Source organism: Salmo salar, chromosome 05 (assembly GCF_965601325.2).
Source record: "Salmo salar chromosome 05, fSalSal1, whole genome shotgun sequence".
Taxonomy (NCBI): Eukaryota; Metazoa; Chordata; class Actinopteri; order Salmoniformes; family Salmonidae; genus Salmo; species Salmo salar.
Window position 1 is genome coordinate 20,367,730 of NC_138295.1, and position 23,129 is coordinate 20,390,858.

Here is a 23,129-nt window from a genome sequence, read left to right on the forward strand (position 1 = left end):
GTAGAAGATAAAGAGCGAAAATGTGTATTTTCTCAGCTCAACAATTATGGCAAGGTGTAATGGAAGGATTATAACGGGTAAGAAAACAGATATTTGTTTTGTTTTCTCCTCTACAGTTATAATGGAAGGATTAGAATGGGTAAGAAAACAGATATTTGTTTTGTTTTGTCCTCTACAGTTATAATAGACTCTCTGCCATTTGCTGTGAGGTGCCCACTTTGACACGTTGTCTGAGAACCAGGATATACGTATAGTAGGGGGCAGAGGGCTCTGAGGAATGTCCTAAAATGGGCACCATATTATTGCTTACTGTTTAACAAAAAGCAATGAGGTAGTATCTCTAATCTAGCATGTGACACAGGTGAGTATGCTACAGTCAAAGTGATTCCTAACATCAGAATGTTAGTAAGGTAACCAAAACAAGTCGGTTGCTCTGTTTTTCTGAGTGTTGAGCTGAACTAGTATATCTATTAGAATCCTCAAAAGAGCAGTGACCTGTGTCATCCAGTGGTTAGTGCTGTTGACCATGCCACACACATGCCGTGCACACATGCTGCATGGGTTGGAATTCGGCCCACTGCCCTCTGTATTCAAACTTCTCCTATATTTCCTCCACTGTCCTACATGTTCAATAAAAAAAATAAAAAATGCAAGAAGTGGGATGGTGCCCACTCTTTTAGAAAAAAAAATCCCTAAGAGAGCACTTCCAAACTTCCAGTACGGAGGAGATTTAAAAACACTCAGTCCTGAACTGAATTATCATCATTTACCATATGTAGTTTGACTGACAGGCATTTGAAATGTATCAGTTACTGCTAGAAACACAGTGTCCTTGTCCTCATCCAGCATTAAATGAATGGGAATAAGGTGAGCTGAGAGAGAGAGAGCTTGAGAGGCGTGCCAAGAATACAGACCAGCTCAGTGGGCCTTACAGTAGTTCATGCTTGGCATATTCACTCCAAGTCTTCTCCCTGGGCATTCTTACCTTAAAGGCACAGATCTGATGTGCCCTTTAAAGGTTATCCATGCGCTCAGAGAGACAGCCAGTTTGGCAAGTGATCTCTAGAGGTATTTATTAACCAACGAGTTAGAATGGCCGGGACACTGCAGCGCTTGGTGTTAACAGTCCTGAGCTTGCCCTTATACCCTCCACAGCCATCTCAAGGCTTGTAGAACAGAAGGCCAGGCCCATGTCAAGGCATCATGGACTGGGTAGACTGTCCCTGAGAGTAGGAGGTACATTAAAATGTGCAACTGTGGCTGCAGCTATAGACAACACATGTAATTTACTCATGTGAATCCAAGAAACGGGGTTCAATTGGCATCACAACAAAAATGGGAGGATGGGACATTTCCTGTAGCACACTACTGCTGCCGACTGGTAAGGGGACAATATTCAATGTGTTAATATAATACTTTACCTTTGTTTTACCCAGTTTACTAAACACATCATAATTTACAAAACTCATGTTATATCCGATCGAGGGGTGACCAATTGTCTTGATAATTATGATAAAAACATACATCAGACATGATCTGACTTACATATTGTAGTTTATGGAGAAATTAATGTGTTTTAAGAGACATAGATTTTTGGAACCACTCCGATTAAGACATACTCAAGTTTTACATTGAGTGTAAAAGCTAACCAGTACACCACAAGCATAATGAATCATGTTTCCCTAGTATGTGTGGGCTGTGCAAATACACGAACAGTACAGAAGATCCTCTGTGAACGATAATTTTAATGGGGAAAGGGTGAGAATATTGTGTCAGTGATTTATATACTCTTTATGAATTGCTCTTTTAGAATTCCATGTCTCGTAAGTCTTAAAAAGCTTGTTTTTATCAACTTGAAACTAAATGATCAACTACATTAAACATTGCAAAAATATTATCTTTCATGAGCAACATTGAAGCTTGGTAACAGATCAACATATTATGATTCTTTCAAAGTAGTATTTTTCCCACTACCCACCCACCATCATCAGACAACTTTAATTTTAACTGAAGAGCTGTGGTATTTTTTATGTCTATAGCTAAAGTATTGATTGTCACGTCCTGACCAGTATAAGGGTTATTTGTTATTGTAGTTTGGTCAGGACGTGGCAGAGGGTATTTTGTTTATGTGTTTCGGGGTGGTGTTTTATGTAGTAGGGTGTTTGATTTATTATTTCCGTGTTTTTGGGGTTATGTTCTAGGTTTGTATTCTATGTTCTTTCTGGTTTGTTGTATGTCTATGTTTAGGTTGATGGGGGGGTTGGACTCTCAATTGGAGGCAGGTGCTTTCTCGTTGCCTCTGATTGAGAGTCCTATATATGGGTAATTGTTTGGTTTGGTGTTGTGGGAGATTGTTTCTTGTTTTGCATGTGTGAGCCTGACAAGACTGGTTTGTTGTTCGTGCGGTCTTCGTTTGTTATTTTGGTGTTCTCATTATTTAAAATAAATACAAGATGAGCATCCACATTCCTGCTTTGTTTTGGTCCTCCATTCCCGACGACAACCGTTACATTAATGCTGTGCATATTAATGCAGCGTGAATATAAGTCATCTTCAAGGGGTATTATCTTTTTCACGTGCTAATATTTTCACTCAGGCACACCTATATGCAGGGGTGCATATACTCTATATGGCAGGACTTTTTCAAATCTGTTTGATCATGGTCAAACATGTCTTTCCTTTGTTCATCGCTATGATCGCTTGTGCCAGTAAATCACCTACAGTAGTATTGAAAGAGAGGTGAGAGTTGTCCACTACACCACATGGTCTCTGGTTTCTCACTGTCATTTCCTGTTGTGATGTTGTTGAACTTCTCTGTTGAAGGGATGCAGCACATTAGCTTGTGAATTATTTGTTTTTATGTTTCTGCCAAGTCACTCAGAGCCTCTGAAATGTACCTGCCGTGGACTGTTGTGGAAGCTTAAAAGGCCCAATTACGCTCCTCTACACTGTGTTAAACCATGTTTCAATCAGTTCATCATTTTACACAAAATACAAATGATAGCAACATTTTGGAGCATTAAAAGACTCATGTTAGCAATCTCTCAATGTGATTTCTCTGAAAACATTGGATGATGTGGGCATCAGGAAATATGCTATATTACTTCATCTGATAGATGAGTAGAACAGGTCTTTGCTGATTTCAACTAACCAGTGTTGACCTCTTCTGCAAGACATTTTAGGTGACATAGTGCACTTTCAAATAATTGATATGGGAATAGCCAAAGGGAAACGGGAATTCTAATCCACATGCACTTACAGCTTCATGCTTCAATACAATAACCATGAGACACAACCTCCTACCTGTAGTAAACAGTGCCCTCCTTTCAAACAAATTTATCAAGGGCTCTTTGCTGTAAAACATTTTTACAGCACTTTATGACAAAATATCTAATTGGTTGTCTATACAGAAATGTTAACCCTTGCCCCTTCAGGACTGAGCTGTATAATGTATCACTATAGAAAGTTTGGGATTAAACCAATAAACCACACTTTCTGTTGGGCCATTGGTCTGTGTCTTACACTGGCTGCTGGAGACAGTTGCAACTGATACCCATTAGAAAGGATTAAGCAGAGTGAATTCTGCCTGTTTTTAACCATATTAATTTAACCTCTCTAGGGTAGGGGGAAGTATTTGCATGGCCGGTTAAAAAACGTACCCGATTTAATCTGGTTATTACTACTGCCCAGAAACTAGAATATGCATATAATTGTTTGATTTGGATAGAAAACACCCTAAAGTTTCTAAAACTGTTTGAATGGTGTCTGTGAGTATAACAGAACTCATATGGCAGGCAAAAACCTGAGAAGATTCCTTACAAGAAGTGCCCTCTCTGACCATTTCTTGGCCTTCTACACTCTCTTTATTGAAAACTGAGGATCTCTGCTGTAATGTGACACTTCCTACGGCTCCCATAGGCTCTCAGAAGGCGGCAAAATGTTGAATGGTGACTTTGCAGGCTATGGCTGAAAAACAGTAGCGCATTTGGATAGTGGTCGATCAGAGAACAATGAGACTGGATGCGCGTGCACGAGCCGACACCATGTTTTTATTTTTTCGTCTTTGAACGAAAACAGGGTTTCCCGGTCGGAATATTATCGCTTTTTTATGAGAAAAATCGCATAAAAATTGATTTTAAACAGCGGTTGACATGCTTCGAAGTACGGTAATGGAATATTTCGATTTTTTTTGTCACGAAACGCGTCGGGCGCATCACCCTTCGTCACCCTTCGGATAGTGTCTTGAACGCACGAACAAAACAGAGGATATTTGAACATAACTATGGATTATTTTGAACTAAACCAAGATTTGTTATTGAAGTAGAAGTCCTGGGAGTGCATTCTGACAAAGAACAGCAAAGGTAATCAAATTTTTCTTATAGTAAATATGAGTTTGGTGAGGGCCAAACTTGGTGGGTGTCAAAATAGCTAGCCCGTGATGGCGAGCTATCTACTCAGAATATTGCAAAATGTGCTTTTACCGAAAAGCTATTTTAAAATCGCACATAGCGATTGCATAAAGGAGTTCTGTATCTATAATTCTTAAAATAATTGTTATGTTTTTTGTGAACGTTTATCGTGAGTAATTTAGTAAATTCACCGGAAGTTTGCGGTGGGTATGCTAGTTCTGAACGTCACATGCTAATGTAAAAAGCTGGTTTTTGATATAAATATGAACTTCATTGAACAAAACATGCATGTATTGTATAACATAATGTCCTAGGAGTGTCATCTGATGAAGATCATCAAAGGTTAGTGCTGCATTTAGCTGTGGTTTGGGTTATGTGACATTATATGCTAGCTTGAAAAATGGGTGTCTGATTATTTCTGGCTGGGTACTCTGCTGACATAATCTAATGTTTTGCTTTCGTTGTAAAGCCTTTTTGAAATCGGACAGTGTGGTTAGATTAACGAGAGTCTTGTCTTTAAAATGGTGTAAAATAGTCATATGTTTGAGAAATTGAAGTAATAGCATTTCTAAGGTATTTGAATATCGCGCCACGGGATTCCACTGGCTGTTGAGTAGGTGGGACGATTTCGTCCCAAATACCCTAGAGAGGTTTAAAGATGTTCATGACTCATACTCCATTGCAGAGATGAGTAGATGTAGATATGACTGAGATTGCTGCAGAGTGAGTCTGCAGTTGTGGAGGCTAAAATACCGTCGCAGTAAGGAGTAGGTTCTGTTCCTTATTCCACTTGTAACAAAACGCAACTCTGTTACTATGCAATAACAAAGCAATTACTAAAATAGCCTGTCACAACAAGACAGCAGCAACAGTGTAACGAGCACAGCGGTAACACAGAGACTATGGAGCACTCAAAAGCATTCGCACTTCAACACGACTGAAGTTTGGCTGAAATTTAGGAAATGTTAATAAATCTGTTTAAGTAAATTAAAGCAATATTATGGCAATTATTAGCACAACGTGGAACAAGTCGCAGGCGAGATTGTAAGACCACTTGTCTTAAAATCTGATTTCCTTGCACAGGCGATAACATGCATATCAAGTTGGTTCTGTTAGCTACAGTACAAAATCTTCCCGACAGCTTCATTACCATGTACCTCAATTACCAAATGAGACAAAGTGCAAATGAGCCGAGAATACTTTTATTCATTTTATTTCAGCATGCCATTTTTATTGCATATTTTATTGGAGGTCTCCTTATTAAGCAGGTCAGAGAGAGAGAGAGAGAGAGGGGTGCCCTCCTATGAGATTTATGCTATTATCCAACAGGGTGGCCCATGGGCACCAGAGGCGGAGAGAGAGCTCCACTGCATGTCTAAGTGAGCCGGGCTGATGCCCAGCCAGAACTCCTTATGCAGATGAATTGGGGGCAGTGACACCACTGAATGAACCAGGTGCGCCGTCCAAATCGATCTGCACAGCTCTACTGCTCTTAGCTGAGGGAATTTCTGGTTAAGGGGAAAGCAATAGGAGAGGCTTGGGAGTGGGGCTCAGTGCAGAGACCTATCTCTTACTTTTTCTTCCAGAAGGATCACCATTAGACTTCTCTGAGGATATGGGTGTAGGCCTACTGTAGAGAGAGTGTGTCAAAGGTGTGTCCACATTTCCATGGTTTATATTGGTGGTCTAGTAATTCAACAACTCCTAATGTCTATTGTTAAATTTAGTTTCATAGGTACTACATTGAAACTGACACGGTCAGGACACAATCCAGAAGCATATTCTTATTTTATTATTTAAATTTTTTTACCTGTCAAAAGCTTTAGAACACCTGCTCATTCAAGGGTTTTTCTTAATTTTTTTACAATTTTCTACATTATAGAATAATAGTGAAGACATCAAAACTATGAAATAACATGTATGGAATCATATAGTAACCAAAAAAGTGTTAACCTGTTAGGGCTAGGGGGCAGTATTTACACGGCCGGATAAAAAAACGTACCCGATTTAATCTGGTTATTACTACTGCCCAGAAACTAGAATATGCATATAATTATTGGCTTTGGATAGAAAACACCCTAAAGTTTCTAAAACTGTTTGAATGGTGTCTGTGAGTATAACAGAACTCATATGGCAGGCAAAAACCTGAGAATATTCTGTACAGGAAGTGCCCTCTCTGACCATTCCTTGGGCTTCTTGACTCTTTTTATTGAAAACTTAGGATCTTTGCTGTAACGTGACACTTCCTACGGCTCCCATAGGCTCTCAGAACCCGGGAAAAAGCTGAATGATGTAATTCCAGCCACTGGCTGAAAAACATTAGCGCGTTTGGATAGTGGTCGGTCAGAGGACCATCAGACTGAGGCTCGTGCACGAGGCGATGCCATGTTTTTATTTTCTCTCTTTTGTACTAAAACACAGATTCCCGGTCGGAATATTATCGCTTTTTCATGAGAAAAATGGCATAAAAATTGATTTTAAACAGAGGTTGACATGCTTCGAAGTACGGTAAGGGAATATTTAGAATTTTTTTGTCACGAAACGCGTCGTGCGCGTCACCCTTCTTTACACTTCGGATAGTGTCTTGAACGCACGAACAAAATGCCGCTATTTGGATATAACTATGGATTATTTTGAACCAAACCAACATTTGTTATTGAAGTAGAAGTCCTGCAAAGGTAATAACATTTTTCTTATAGTAAATCTGACTTTGGTGAGGGCTAAACTTGGTGGGTGTCTAAATAGCTAGCCCTGGGATGCCGGGCTATCTACTTAGAATATTGCAAAATGTGCTTTCACCGAAAAGCTATTTTAAAATCGCACATAGCAAGTGCATAGAGGAGTTCTGTATCTATAATTCTTAAAATAATTGTTATGTTTTTTGTGAACGTTTATCGTGAGTAATTTAGTAAATTCACAGGAAGTTTGCGGGGGGTATGCTAGTTCTGAACGTCACATGCTAATGTAAAACGCTGGTTTTTGATATAAATATGAACTTGATTGAACAAAACATGCATGTATTGTATAACAGAATGTCCTAGGAGTGTCATCTGATGAAGATCATCAAAGGTTAGTGCTGCATTTAGCTGTGGTTTGGGTTTATGTGACATTATATGCTAGCTTGAAAAATGGGTGTCTGATTATTTCTGGCTGGGTACTCTGCTGACATAATCTAATGTTTTGCTTTCGTTGTAAAGCCTTTTTGAAATCGGACAGTGTGGTTAGATTAACGAGAGTCTTGTCTTTAAAATGGTGTAAAATAGTCATATGTTTGAGAAATTGAAGTAATAGCATTTCTAAGGTATTTGAATAACGCGCCACGAGATTCCACTGGCTGTTACGTTGGTGGGACGAAATCGTCCCACTGGCCCTAGAGAAGTTAAACAAGTAAAAAAAAAAAAATTATATTTGAGATTTTTCACATGTGCTGAGCACTTGTTGGCTGCTTTTCCTTCACTCTGAGGTCCGACTCATGCCAAACCATCGCAATTTGGTTGAGGTCGAGGGATTGTGGAGGCCAGATCATCTGATGCAGCACTCCATCACTCTCCTTCTTGGTAAAATAGCCCTTACACAGCCTGGAGGTGTTTTGGGTCATTGTCCAGTTGAAAAACAAATGACAGTCTCACTAAGCCAAAACCAGATTGGATGGCGTATATCTGCAGAATGCTGTGGTAGCCATGCTGGTTAAGTGTACCTTGAATTCTAAATAAATCACTGACAGTGTCACCAGCAAAGCACCCCCACACCATCACACCTCCTCCTCCTTGCTCCTATGAGCGTACCTTTTTTTCTAAGAGTGTACTGAAAACGTATTCAGTGTTCTACCTTATGCAGTAAAGCCAGATGCCCTGCAAGCCCAACATTCCCAATAGTTGCCATGGTTTCACGTAATATTACAAAAAAACCTGTTGCTTTTTACAGCTAGTGGGCCTGACCTTAAACTTAAGTGGCCCAGTGGAACCTATTTTGAAGGAAAGTTCTCCACCTATCTGCAAACTAAAACATGTACTTATTAATGCAAATAGTCCTCATGGAATGTTGTTGTTCTTTATGGTTGTGAAGTTAAATAAACAGAAAGATGATGCCGGGAATGTAGCCCACCGACCCATACAATTATGTTTGGAATATAACCTCTCAAATTATTTTAAATATGTATTTATTCATATCTTTCATAGACAAATACCAGCACAAAACCCTGACAGTGTGGGTATAGCTATTTTTATTAAAGAGTGCACACCTAATACTTAATGGTGAATCTAATGTTATGGCATCCATTATGTGCCGCCGCCTCCTTTACCATGATTAAGCCTGCGTATTTACAACAATCCTCATAAACAACTTAAATGACAGGAACTTACGTGTCCTCCTGTAGTTTACAAATCCAGAGTGCACTCTTGGCGAGCGTTCCTGTCACCGTCTCGGCACAGCATGGTGAAACGATATCCTAATTACCGCCACACGGTGAGCTGACAGAAAGAGAAAGAGTGAGAGGAGCCAACCTCTTCTCTCCTCCACTCCAAGACCGAGACCAATTCACTCTGATCGGATCCTACCGGGGGACCAAACTTTCAACCGCAATAACTTAAAGATGTTAAAATATTTGAAAAAGTGGGAAGTGAAAAGGTGGCAGTTGGTAAGACACAAAACGGTGTGAAAGCTCTTGGTTATGTTGTAAATTAGATCCCACATGCATTCTCTTAGTACAACAGTGTATTAGCACAATCTGGAGGCAATGGATGATGTTTAGATAGGTACATTTCTGCATTAAGCATCGGAAGGAAATATTGGTAATGTCCCCACCCCCAAGAAACTAGTTTACAGAAAATTTCACCGTTGGAAATGTAATTCATTTAACCCTTTCTGGACACTCATAGGTGATGGGGAAAAGGAATGGAGCATAGCGTGGAGTGACAGACCTCATCTGCATTCACCATCATTCACTTTGTGCTGTCTTGTTGTCCAGCTGTCTTGTTATCCAGCTGTATTGTTGTCCAGCTGTCTTGTTGTCCAGCTGTCTTGTTGTCCAGCTTTTGCTGCATCAAACTATCAACCTCTGGTCATCTGTCTCACCAGACAATAGTTGGGAGGAAGGGATTTAGGAGAGGGTAACAAAGGATACTGTTGAAATTACAACATCCTGTCAGTTTTAGCCACTGATTAAATGAGACATACCAATAGCAACCTCACCCAACACAGTGGCACAATTTAATTTGTCAAGGGGGCAACAGGACATGGAAAAAGGGGGATAAAACTGCAGCCACTAGTAGTTTTCCACTACTTAGTATTCAATCCCACTTTGATATTTCAAGGCAGCCATCAAGAACATGCAAATATGCTCATTTCTGTAAATATGGGATTCACCCAATCTCTTCCAGCATTTGACAAGCAGAACTAATGCCCCACATGCATATGCTCAGGTGTGGATGTGTAGTGCTAGTTGGGGCAGCAATGTTCTCTGCTACATTTGTGTTCTTATTAGGTTTTTATCCTCTTTTTTCACTACTTGGTCACATTTTATTTGTGCATTTACTGTTAAATTAGTCATCTCAGATTAGCGAGGGTTTAGCTACAGCCTAAGCATTAGGAACAACTTCTGTGTTACAAAAGTGAAATGATTTGTTATTCATATAGCGAAAATTCATGTTGTACCTTTGAGGAGTAACGCAATCTTCATAAAATTCTATACATTTGATGACGATAGAGATCCTATTAAATTACTAGAGGGGCTTTGCCATTAATCCCTGAAGTTCCAGAATGGGGTAAAAATGGCAGCCAGGGAGAAATCCAAACCAGACTAATTAGAATGAATGGCAGTAAATGCATAATCCAGATTTTACTTATGCAGGAAAATAAAACTAAGAAATGTGATATACAGTGCATTTAGAAAATATTGAGACCCCTTACATTTTTTCCACATTTTGTTACGTCACAGCCTTATTCTAAAATGGACAAAATACAAAAAAATTCCTCATCAATGTATACACAATACCCCATAATGACAAAGCGAAAACTGTTTTTGGGGGTTTTATTAAAAACAGAAATACATTATTTACATACAGTACCAGTCAAAAGTTTGGACACACGTACTCATTCAATGATTTTTCTACATTTTTTACGATTTTCTACATTGTAGAATAATAGTGAAGAAATCAAAACTATGAAATAACACAATAACACATCATGTAGTAACCCAAAAAACTGTTAAACAAATAAAAATATTTGAATTTTAGATTCCTAAAAGTAGCCACCTTCTGCCTTGACGACAGCTTTGAACACTCTTGGCATTCTCTCAACCAATTTCACCTGGAAGGCTTTTCCAACAGTCTTGAAGGAGTTCCCATATTTGCTGAGCACTTGTTGGCTGCTTTTCCTTCACTCTGCAGTTCATCTCATCTCCAACCATCTCAATTGGGTTGATGTCAGGTGATTGTGGAGGCCAGGTCTTCTGATGCAGCACTCCATCACTCTCCTTCTTGATCATATAGCCCTTATACAGCCTGGATGTGTGATGGGTCATTGTCCTGTTGAAAAACAAATGATAGTCCAACTAAACGCAAACCAGATGGGATGGCGCATCGCTGCAGAATACTGTGGTAGCCATGCTGGTTAAGTGTGCCTTGAATTCTAAACAAATCACTGACAGTGTCACCAGCAAAGCACCCCCACACCATCACACCTCCTACTCCTTGCTTCACGGTGGGAATTACACATGCAGAGATCATCCGTTCACCTACTCTGCGCCTCACAAAGACACTGCGGTTGGAAAACTGCAAATTTGAACACATTAGACCAAAGGACAGATTTCCACCAGTCTATTGTCCATTGCTCATGTTTCTTGGCCCAAGCAAGTCTCTTCTTTTTATTGGTGTCCTTTAGTAGTGGTTTCTTTGCAGAAATTCGACCATGAAGGCCTGATTCATGCAATCTCCTCGGAACCTTGAACTCTGTGAATCATTTATTTGAGCTGCAATTTCTGAGGTTGGTAATTCAAATGATTTTATCCTCTGCAGCAGAGATACCTCTGAGTCTTCCTTTCTTTTGGCGGTCCTCATGAGAGCCAGTTTCATCGTAGCGCTTGTTGGTTTTTGTGACTGCACTTGAAGAAAAGTTCAAAGTTCTTCAAATTTTCCAGATTCACCGACCTTCATGTCTTAAAGTAATGATGAGCTATCTAGCTATATTTCTTAACAAAATACCCTTGTCTTAATGTGCCAGAGTGCAGAATAACTGATGCATATTTGAACGCTCAACACCTGTTGAATATGTCCGGTGTGAGTAAACATCGGCAACAAAGTGTAATTCAATTGTTGCCAGCAGCATTGTTACAGTCACCAACGCTCTGGATAACATGAAAACTGCCTAACCAGCTCTGCTAGGGGGAGTAAAATGGTCAGAGTGGAGTGTTCTCTCATCATTTGTCTGGAAGTAGTTAGCCAGTGTTAGCAAGTTAGCTTAGGTGCTTGACTGTTGTTGTGAGGTCAGAGCTTTCGGAACAACCCTACTTATTGGCCAGTGTTCACTCTGAACACGAAACGCTCTGAATTTATGAAAATACAATCTGACAGCACAGTTTCAGTCACCAACGCTCTGGATAACATAACAGCCTAACCAGTTCTGGTAGGGCGAGTAATGTTCAGTGAGCTGTTCTCTCTCTCAGATGTCTGGATGTAGCTGGCAAGTTAGTACAGAACGCACGGATCAACCCTTAAAGAGATGGGTGGGGCTAAGGCTTCAGAGGGTGTGAACAGTGCTGAATGGGTGTAGACAAAGAGCGGCTCTCCAATAGTAGTACCAAAACATTGAAAGACAGTTTTCTCAAAAGTGAGTTTACAAGTTGATCAACTTTGAAAGCAGAATTACTTTCCCATTGTTTCCTCAAATGCAGTGTCATATATATCATATACCATGTTGTAGCTGAGTCTCTACTCTTATCCAATGTAAAACACAGAAATTCAAATGTTGCTACATAAGACCGAATCCAGGTGGTAAGTCACATTTGAACTGTTCTTGCCATAATAGGGACTTGGTCTTTTACCAAATAGGGCTATCTTCTGTATACCACCCCTACCTTGTCACAACACAACTGATTGCCTCAAACACACTAAGAAGGAAAGAAATTCCACAAATTAACTTTTAACCCTTTCACAAGTACCAACACATGGGTGTGATCATTCTACAGTGGTCCCTGTAGCATACGATCAAACTGGTGTGATTAGAACGCGCATTTAGAACATCCAGTTTCGAATGATGCAACAATCAACATTTGATCTGGCCACACTGTTTTTTCAGAAACATTTTACACAAACACAGTCCTAACAAAGTTATGCCCAGAATGTGAGCAGTTACAGAAGTATTCACAGAAGCATTCACAGAAGTAGCTACAGCATAACACAATCATCCAAACCGGGAAAATGTAGGCTAGATTTGTCCTAGCGCTAACTGAGGAAAGATTGACATAACACAAGCGGTCATATTTTTATAACTCTCGGCTGACAGAAACTACAATATGAAATAGCTAATAGTAATTACTATTTATAATTAATCACATCTAGACATCGAAAGTAATCAGACGGTGGGTAATTTGTGCGCGCCACCATGCTTGTTTTTTTCGCATCAAACAAAGATAATAGGAGACAAGATGAGTTTTGTCTGTTTAAAGTATGCATGTTGAAGGTGGTGTGTCGTCTACGATCATCAACTTGCCTTCGTTCACTTCCAGAGTCCTATATCGACATAACCTGAAAGGCCGCTCAGCAAGGAAGAAGCCACTGCTCCAGAATCGCCACAAAAAAGCCAGACTACGGTTTGCAACTGCACATGGGGACAAAGATCGTACTTTCTGGAGAAATGTCCTCTGGTCTGATGAAACAAAAATATAACTGTTTGGCCATAATGACCATCATTATATTTGGAGGAAAAAGGGGGAGGCTTGCAAGCCAAAGAACACCATCCCAACCTTGAAGCACAGTCATGTTGTGGGAGTGCTTTGCTGCAGGAGGGACTGGTGCACTTCACAAAATAGATGGTATCATCAGTCAGGAAGTTAAAGTTTGGTCGCAAATGGGTCTTCCAAATTGACAATTACCCCAAGCATACTTCCAAAGTTGTGGCAAAATGGCTTAACCTGTTATGGCTAAGGGGCAGTATTTTCACGGCTGGATAAAAAACATACCCGATTTAATCTGGTTACTACTCCTACCCAGTAACTAGAATATGCATATAATTATTGGCTTTGGATAGAAAACACTCCAAAGTTTCTAAAACTGTTTGAATGGTGTCTGTGAGTATAACAGAACTCAAATGGCAGGTCAAAACCTGAGAGATTCCTTTACAGGAAGTGGCCTGTCTGACCATTTCTTGAACTTCTTTGCCATCTCTATCTTTTACAAAGGATCTCTGCTCTAACGTGACACTTCCTACGTCTTCCATGGGCGCTCAGAGCCCGGGAAAAACCTGAATGTCGTCATCCCAGCCCCAGGCTGAAACACATTATCGCCTTTCTCAAGTGGCCGATCAAGGGACTGTGGGCTTAGGCGCGTGCCCTGGCCGCCCCCGTCTTTGTGATTTTTACTCTGTTTGCCGATAAGGAGATTCCCGGTCAGAATATTATCGCTTTTTTACGAGATAAATTGCATAAAAATTGATTTTAAACAGCGGTTGACATGCTTCGAAGTACGGTAATGGAATATTTAGAATTTTTTTGTCACGAATTGCGCAATGCGCGCGACCCTGATTTACCATTTCGGATACTTTCTGGAACGCACGAACAAAACGCCGCTATTCGGATATAACGATGGATTATTTGGGACCAAACCAACATTTGTTATTGAAGTAGCAGTCCTGGGAGTGCATTCTGACGAAGACAACAAAGGTAATAACATTTTTGTTATAGTAAATCTGATTTTGGTGAAGGCTAAACTTGCCGGGTGTCTAAATAGCTAGCCCGTGATGGCTGGGCTATGTACTTAGAATATTGCAAAATGTGCTTTCACCAAAAAGCTATTTTAAAATCGGACATATCGAGTGCATAGAGGAGTTCTGTATCTATAATTCTTAAAATAATTGTTATGCTTTTTGTGAACGTTTATCGTGAGTAATTTAGTAAATTGTTAGTAAATTCCCCGGAAGTTTGCGGGGGGTATGCTAGTTCTGAACGTCACATGCTAATGTAAAAAGCTGTTTTTTGATATAAATATGAACTTGATTGAACAAAACATGCATGTATTGTATAACATAATGTCCTAGGTGTGTCATCTGATGAAGATCATCAAAGGTTAGTGCTGCATTTAGCTGTCTTCTGGGTTTTTGTGACATTATATGCTAGCTTGAAAAATGGGTGTCTGATTATTTCTGGCTGGGTACTCTGCTGACATAATCTAATGTTTTGCTTTCGCTGTAAAGCCTTTTTGAAATCGGACAGTGTGGTTAGATAAAGGAGAGTCTTGTCTTTAAAATGCTGTGAAATAGTCATATGTTTGAAAAATTGAAGTTTTTGTATTTTTGAGGAATTTATAATTCGCGCCACGCCTATCATTGGATATTGGAGCAGGTGTTCCGCTAGCGGAACGTCTAGATGTAAGAGGTTTTTTAAGGACAACAAAGTCAAGGTATTGGAGTGGCCATCACAAAGCCCTGACTTCAATCCTAGAGACAATTTGAGGGCAGAACTGAAAAAGCGTGTGCTAGCTAGGAGGCCTACAAACCTGACTCAGTTACACCAGCTCTGTCAGGAGGAATGGGCCAAAATTCACCCAACTTATTGTGGGAAGCTTGTGGACGGCTACACGAAACGTTTGAACCAAGTTAAACAATTTAAAGGCAATGCTACCAAATACTAATTGAGTGTATGTTAACTTCTGACCCACTGGGAATGTGATGAAAGAAATAAAAGCTGAAATAAATAATACTCTCTACTATTATTCTGACATTTCACATTCTTAAAATAAAGTGGTGATCCTAACTGACCTCTGACAGGGAATTTTTACTAGGATTAAATGTCAGTAATTGTAAATAACTGAGTTTAAATGTAGTTGGCTAAGGTGTATGTAAACTTTCGACTTCAACTGTAAATTGTCCTCAACGCTGAAATTGCCTACTTCTATGTGAATTAATGAGGAGGCAGAAACAAACCTTAATTCAAACTGTTGTTAGAAAATACAACTTGTTAGAAAATAATTTGAAATTGACAAGTTCAAACATAGCCTACAGATAATTAGTAGTGTTAACTGTCCTGTTGCGTAATAATCACATTTTGGAACAGTGAGTGCATTCTGACATCACGTTCATAAAACAACTCACGCTGGGGCGACCGTTAGAGATATTTGGATCTCACATGTGAAAAGGTTAACAAGGAACACCTGTTAATTGAAATGCATTCCAGGTGACTACCTCATGAAGCTCGTTGAGAGAATGCCAAGCCTTTACAAAGCTGTCATCAAGGCAAAGGGTGGTACATGATTCCATATCTGTTATTTGATATGTTTTATGTCTTCGCTATTATTCAACAATGTTGAAAATAGTAAAAATAAACAAAAACCCTTGAATGAGTAGGTATGTCTAATCTTTTGACCAGTACTGTAAGTATTCTGGCCCTTTGCTATGAGACTCGAAATTGAGCTCAGTTGCATCCTGTTTCTATTGATCATCCTTCAGATGTTTCTACAACTTTATTGGAGTCCACCTGTGGTAAATTCAGTTGATTTTACATGATTTGGAAAGGCACACACCTGTCTATAGAAGGTCCCACAGTTGACAGTACATGTCAGAGCAAAAACTAAGCCATGAGGTTGAAGGAATTGTCCTTAGAGCTCTGAAACAGGATTGTGTTGAGGCACAGATCTGGGCAAGGGTAGTACATTTTTTTTGCAGAATTGAAGGTTCCCAAGAACACAGTGGCCTCCATCATTCTTAAATGTAAGTTTGGAACCACCAAGACTCTTCCTACAGCTGAGCGCCCGGCCAAACTGACCAATCGTGGGAGAAGGACCTTGGTCAGGGAGGTGACCAAGAACCCGATGGTCACTCTGACAGAGCTCTAGAGTTCCTCTGTGGAGATGAGAGAACCTTCCAGAAGGACAACCATCTCTGCAGCACTCCACCAATCAGGCCTTTATGGTAGAATGGCCATATGGAAACCACTCCTCAGTAAAAGGCACATGATAGTCCGCTTGGAGTTTGCTAAAAGGCACCTAAAGGACTCTCAGACCATGAGAAACAAGATTCTATAGTCTGATGAAACCAAGATTGAACTATTTGGCCTGAATGCGAAGCGTCACGTCTGGAGGTAACCTGGAACTATCCTTTACAGTGAAGCATGTTGGTGGCAGCATCATGCTTTGGGGATATTTTTCAGCGGGAGGGACTGGGAGACTAGTCAGGATCGAGAGAAAGGTGAACAGATCAAAGTACAGAGAGCTCCTTGATGAAAACCTGCTCCAGAGCTCACAGGACTTCAGACTAAGGGCAAAGGTTCACAGCCAAGACAAGCACACAGCCAAGGCAACGCAGGAGTGGCTTCGGGACAAGTCTCTGAATGTCCTTGAGTGGCCCAGCTAGAGCCTGGAATTGAACCTGATCGAACATCTCCGTAGAGACCTCAAAATAGCTGTGCAGCGACGCTCCCCATCCAACCTGACAGAGCTTGAGATGATATGCAGAGAACAGTAGGAGAAATTCTCTAAATACAGGTGTGCCAAGCTTGTAGCGTCATACCCAAGAAAACTTGAGGCTGTAATTGCTGCCAAAGGTGCTCCAATAAAGTAATGAGCAAAGGGTCTGAACACTTGTGTAAATGTGATATTTCAGTTGTAATTATTATTTATTTTGCTAACATTTCTAAAAACTTGTTTTTGCTTTGTCTTTATGGGGTATTGTGTGTAGATTGCTGAGGGGGAAAACAATTTAAACAATTTTAGAATAAAGCTATAATGTAACAAAATGTGAGAAAAGCCAAGGGGAACTGAATAATTCTCGAATGCACTGTATCAGAAATTGTGCAAAATAATTACTGTCAACCTAAAATATTGTCGTACAATCACAAATACAGTTTATACAGGTTTTATACAAATGTTCTATATAAATAGCCTCTAAAATATATGTCAACAGACCTTAAATGTGAGGCGGCCTACGAGAACCTGTCGGATGTCACGTCGACTCATTGTTGGGAAAAAGGCAAAATGCTAAGAAAATCTGTTTTTGTGGAAATGTAGCTTTTGGTTGTTTTGGATACTTCAATCCCTTTGCTTTATTGTAATGTAAAAATATTGTATGATTACTTAAGTAAAATAGATAATTTTCATGTTTTTACGTTAGCTAGCATGCCCAATGGGAAAACGCTAGCTCAAACTTTCCTGACCTGAGAGTATTGCAGCTGACTTGACCCATTCCAGATAATGTGGTACAGATTAATTAAATCAGGCTGGTATAGACACAGAATAATTACCCAGCTAGTTAGTAATGTAGTAGTATAAAGTTGCAATTTACAATCGACAATGTAGCTATGAATACAAGTGGGTCGGATTTTCATTTTGTCTAAAAATAGCCATACAATGGAGATAATATGTAACGTTCAAAAGAGGTTCACACTGTCTTCCAATGCTGCTTGATCAGTGGGTAGGTCTATTAGCTGGCCAGAATTACATGAATATGTATAAAAATATATTAACAGTAATTTCAGCAGTTCAGAATTATTTTGATTTTATATAGCAAAGCAATCAGTATCCAATCCTAAACTTGTTGGAAGCGAGAGGCATCTTGCAGTCACTCGTTAAAGTATGTAATTTTGAGCCGCATCCTATTTATTGAATCCCATTACACTGGCTACTCGCCTTCACTCCCCTCAAAGATGTAAAAGCATTGGACAGGTGAAGATTAATTGTCTAATCTTTGAGGGGGTGTGAACGAGTGCATAGGCGAGAAGGGGTGCATGCAAGCACTCTTCCCATTTTCTAGTCAGTCATCAATCATTGTTGAAGCTGACAGCTGGCTTCTCAGATAAATAGACATGTTGCTTGTTGTTTGATTTAGCTAGTTAGTTAGTTGTCATTACTTTGAGCTGACAGCATGCTCTGAATTATTGCTAATCAAGGATTATTTCACAAACGGTCCCAACGATCACCTATCAACTGACCATGGATGGAGAGATGAGAGAGAATCTTCAATTAGGAGCAAGCAAGGTGTATTAAGATAGCTAGCTAGCTATCACAATGCATTAGCTAGACTTTATAAATGATCAGGTCTTCACTACCTGCATCAACTCTGTATTTGTTCAAGGTACAGTAGGCTATAGCCAGTGTTGGAGTGACAGTACTATTGAAGACATGCTGCTATAGCAAATGCTAGCCTAAATGTTTCACTGACTATATCCCCAGCCATGGTATTTTTCATCCCTTTTTCCCACAAAACAGGTTAGCTAGCTGACAAGTTAATGGTAATTCATTGAGAGAGAGGGACTGAGAGCTAGAGATTAGAGACACCTAGCGGTTTGAAGAGGAAGAGATACCCTTCTTTGTGTGTGTGTGTGTGTGTGTGTGTGTGTGTGTGTGTGTGTGTGTGTGTGTGTGTGTGTGTGTGTGTGTGTGTGTGTGTGTGTGTGTGTGTGTGTGTGTGTGTGTGTGTGTGTGTGTGTGTGTTTTAAAACATTTGCTTCTCTATGACAATTTACTTTATTGTGGACCCAAATAAATAAGACTGATAAGGCACTGAAACATGCTTTTGTCCCTCAGGGTAAGATGGTGAAGGGAAGGGGCAGGCTCATAGAGCTGGTGGCCAGCACTGGATCCAAGGTGGAGCACTCAGTTAAAGTAAGAATGATGACCTAGTAGTTTGTGTCCGTGTGTGTTATAGATCTATTTGTGTTTGTTTGTCAGACAGAGAGTCAAATTAATTAAAATAAATATTAATAAAAAGTATTCTTGCCCACTGCCATCTGGCCTTCAACAGCACATGACACTCTCCAGTCACTTTACTGGCTTTTGAACACTTGTACTGAGCTATTTTACTGGCCTCTCTACAGATATATTTATGTTTTGTGTGATTGTCTTGTCTTGTAGTGTTTTGAGTATTGTATTCTTTTGACAAGGTCATTTTTATCTCATCTCTTATAGAAGATGAGATTGTTCTTCCTGGCCATGGAGACGTCAGCAACTTGTTCCAGTACTCGTTCCTGCACGCTGAGTTTCAATCATTATCATTATTTTTGCCATCTTTCGTGCCATGCAGTGTTGTATTTAGTCAAATCAAACAGATATTTCTTTAATGTTTTTATTCCTATCTACTGATGTCAGCCAGTGTATGGCTTTGGGTTGACTGTGTTGCTTGAATGGAATGTTGCCATATTGGCAGTTAATTTGACAAATTCATGAACATTTCTATGCTCGAGGAAGGATCATCCCCTTCACTGATAGGTAGCATATTTAAAGGATAGGCCTCTTAAAGAGCTTAAACCCCTTAAGAATAACCAAAGGCTCTGGTCTCCTGCAGCATAGGGATTCCTCTCTAAGTGTGTGTGTGTGTGTGTGTGTGTGTGTGTGTGTGTGTGTGTGTGTGTGTGTGTGTGTGTGTGTGTGTGTGTGTGTGTGTGTGTGTGTGTGTGTGTGTGTGTGTGTGTGTGTGTGTGTGTGTGTGTGTGTGTGTGTGTGTGTGTGTGTGTGTGTGTGCGCGTGAACATGTATGTGCGCCTGTGATTGTGTGTGTGTGTCGATGGGGATGCGGGTGCGTGTGCGTGCCTGAAGTTCAATTCTCTCCCACAGCACCAAGAACAATGTTTTGAAGCATGTTTTCCTCCATATGCAGAAGATTACTGCAACTCAACAACCACAATGACAGTGACATGACAATAATAAGGTTGTTATTGATGATGATAAAAACAGATTATCATATTTGTTGTCTTTTATCATATATGATAGTACTAGCTTCTTGTAGACAAATACTCAATGGTGTGCGTTTGACACTGACGTCATAATTATCCATGACAAGTACACAGCTGATTTGCCAACTCAGCTAATGAGCCCGAGCAATGCTCATAAATATTCACAAACTCAATTAGCTTCACTAACTCTAATGGAACATGCCAGGATGATGAAAATGATATATTCTGAATCAAGGGGTGATGGAGAATAGATAGGGTCTGCATACACCAATCCTACACTTGGCACAGGCCCTTGCTCCCCATACCTACTTTTTCTCACCCCCTATCCACCAAAAGCCCCTCCAGAGGGGTGACTTACAGACGATTCTGCTGCCAGTTCTCATGCTAGCTAATTAAAGCCTCATCTTCACTCCCCTTCTCACTGGTCACCACCAACATTATGTTTGTTTTGCTGCACTCACCTTATTTAGGATGAAAAGGGCAATCAATAATAATTCATGTCAGTGTGTGCACTGCAATAATGTCACTAGAGTCTCTACAGAGGAATGGGCTGTGTTCTGTCAATACAGGTTAGTGATTCTCAACCTATTATCCCTGTCTCAAGGAATAAATGAACAGTACTTTCTCTGGAAACTAGCATTAGCTGGAGCTTAGCTAGCCGGAAGAGTTTTGCATAATAAAGACCCCCTTTTACAAGTCCCAAAGTGGGCACCAAGGTTCACTTTGGTATGGTGTGCTTCCCTCAGGAAACAAGTCTAATTGTCACTGTCATGACGTTGCCCAGTTGGTGAGGTTTATAACCCCCATAAATACCTTCCCCCCCTCTAATCTACAGATTGAACTCTTGGAAAGCCCTTTTGTTAACATAGGGAGAGTATTGTAACACCAAAAGTTTGGGGAAAAGAACAATCTTTAGGTAATCCAACCAGTTGAAGGTATCCGTTGATACTTAACGAATATGATGTCAGATCAGTTGTCGTCTGAGACATTATTACTGATGATAGGATGACATAAAAAGTTGATTTGCGAATTTTCATGGACATTGGTTTCATATTGCCTTAGTAATAATGGTGGAATTTAACATTGATTTTCAACCAATGCATATACTATAGTGGGGTCTATTGCCACAATAATCAAATCAAATGTATTTATATAGCCCTTCTTACATCAGCTGATATCTCAAAGTGCTGTACAGAAACCCAGCCTAAACCTCCAAACAGCAAGCAATGCAGGTGTAGAAGCACGGTGGCTAGGAAAAACTCCCTAGAAAGGCCAAAACCTAGGAAGAAACCTAGAGAGGAACCAGGCTATGAGGGGTGGCCAGTCCTCTTCTGGCTGTGTCGGGTGGAGATTATAACAGCACAAGGCCTAGATGTTCAAATGTTCATAAATGACCAGCATTGTCAAATAATAATAATCAAAGTAGTTGTCGAGGGTGCAACAAGTCAGCAACACAAGAGTAAGTGTCAGTTTGCTTTTTCATAGCCGATCTTTGAGAGTATCTCTACCGCTCCTGCTGTCTCTAGAGAGTTGAAAACAGCAGGTCTGGGACAGGTAGGACGTCCGGTGAATAGGTCAGGGTTCCAGCAGGTCTGGGACAACAGGTCTGGGACAGGTAGCACGTCCGGTGAACAGGTCAGGGTTCCATAGCTGCAGGCAGAACAGTTGGAACTGGAGCAGCAGCACGGCCAGGTGAACTGGGGACAGCAAGGAGTCATCAAGCCAGGTAGTCCTGAGGCATGGTCCTAGGGCTCAGGTCCTCCGAGAGAGAGAAAAAAAGAAAGAGAGAATTAGAGAGAGCATATTTAAATTCACACAGGACACCGGAAAAGACAAGAGAAATACTCCAAATGACCCTAGCCCCCCGACACATAAACTACTGCGGCATAAATACTGGAGGCTGAGACAGGAGGGGTCAGGAGACACTGTGGCCCCATCCGATGAAACCCCCGGACAGGGCCAAACAGGTAGGATATAACCCCACCCACTTTGCCAAAGCACAGCCTCCACACCACTGGAGGGATATCTCCAACCACCAACATACCATCCCGGGACAAGGCCGAGTATAGCCCACAAAGATCTGCGCCACGGCACAGCCCAAGGGGGTGCACCAACCCAGACAGGAAGACCACGTCAGTGACTCAACCCACTTGAGTGACGCACCCCTCCCAGGGACGGCATGGAAGAACACCAGTAAGCCAGTGACTCAGCCCTCGTAATAGGGGTAGAGGCAGAGAATCCCAGTGGAAAGAGGGGAAACCGGCCAGGCAGAGACAGCAAGGGCGGTTCGTTGCTCCAGCCTTTCCGTTCACCTTCACACCCCTGGGCCAGACTACACTTAATCATAGGACCTACTGAAGAAATGTGTCTTCAGTAAAGACATAACCTGTTGGGGGTAGGGGGCAGTATTGACACGGCCGGATAAAAAACGTACCCGATTTAATCTGGTTACTACTCCTGCCCAGTAACTAGAATATGCATATAATTATTGGCTTTGGATAGAAAACACCCTAAAGTTTCTAAAATTGTTTGAATGGTGTCTGTGAGTATAACAGAACTCATATGGCAGGCAAAAACCTGAGAAGATTCTGAACAGGAACTGGACTGTCTGACAAGTTGTTGTTCATCTGGGCTCTTTTTATTGAAGACTGAGGATCTTTGCTCTAACGTGACACTTCCTACGGCTCCCATAGGCTCTCAGAGCCCGGGAAAAAGCTGAACGATAACGAGGCAGCCTCTGGCTGAAACACATTATCGCTTTTGGCAAGTGGCCGATCAGAGTACTATGGGCTTAGGTGCGTGCCCGAGTCGACCCCATGCTTTATTTTCTTTCATCTGTTTACCTAAAT

General features: G+C 40.7%; 1 long non-coding RNA gene across 1 annotated transcript; it reads left to right on the top strand.

Annotated features, from left to right (window-relative positions):
• The first annotated feature begins 1,110 nt into the window (after positions 1-1,110).
• On the top strand, positions 1,111-22,675 carry LOC106604509 (uncharacterized). The gene is made up of 3 exons (XR_001328683.3): positions 1,111-1,381; positions 19,136-19,213; positions 19,517-22,675. It is a non-coding gene; the product is annotated as an uncharacterized LOC106604509 (long non-coding RNA).
• Positions 22,676-23,129: the final 454 nt, after the last annotated feature.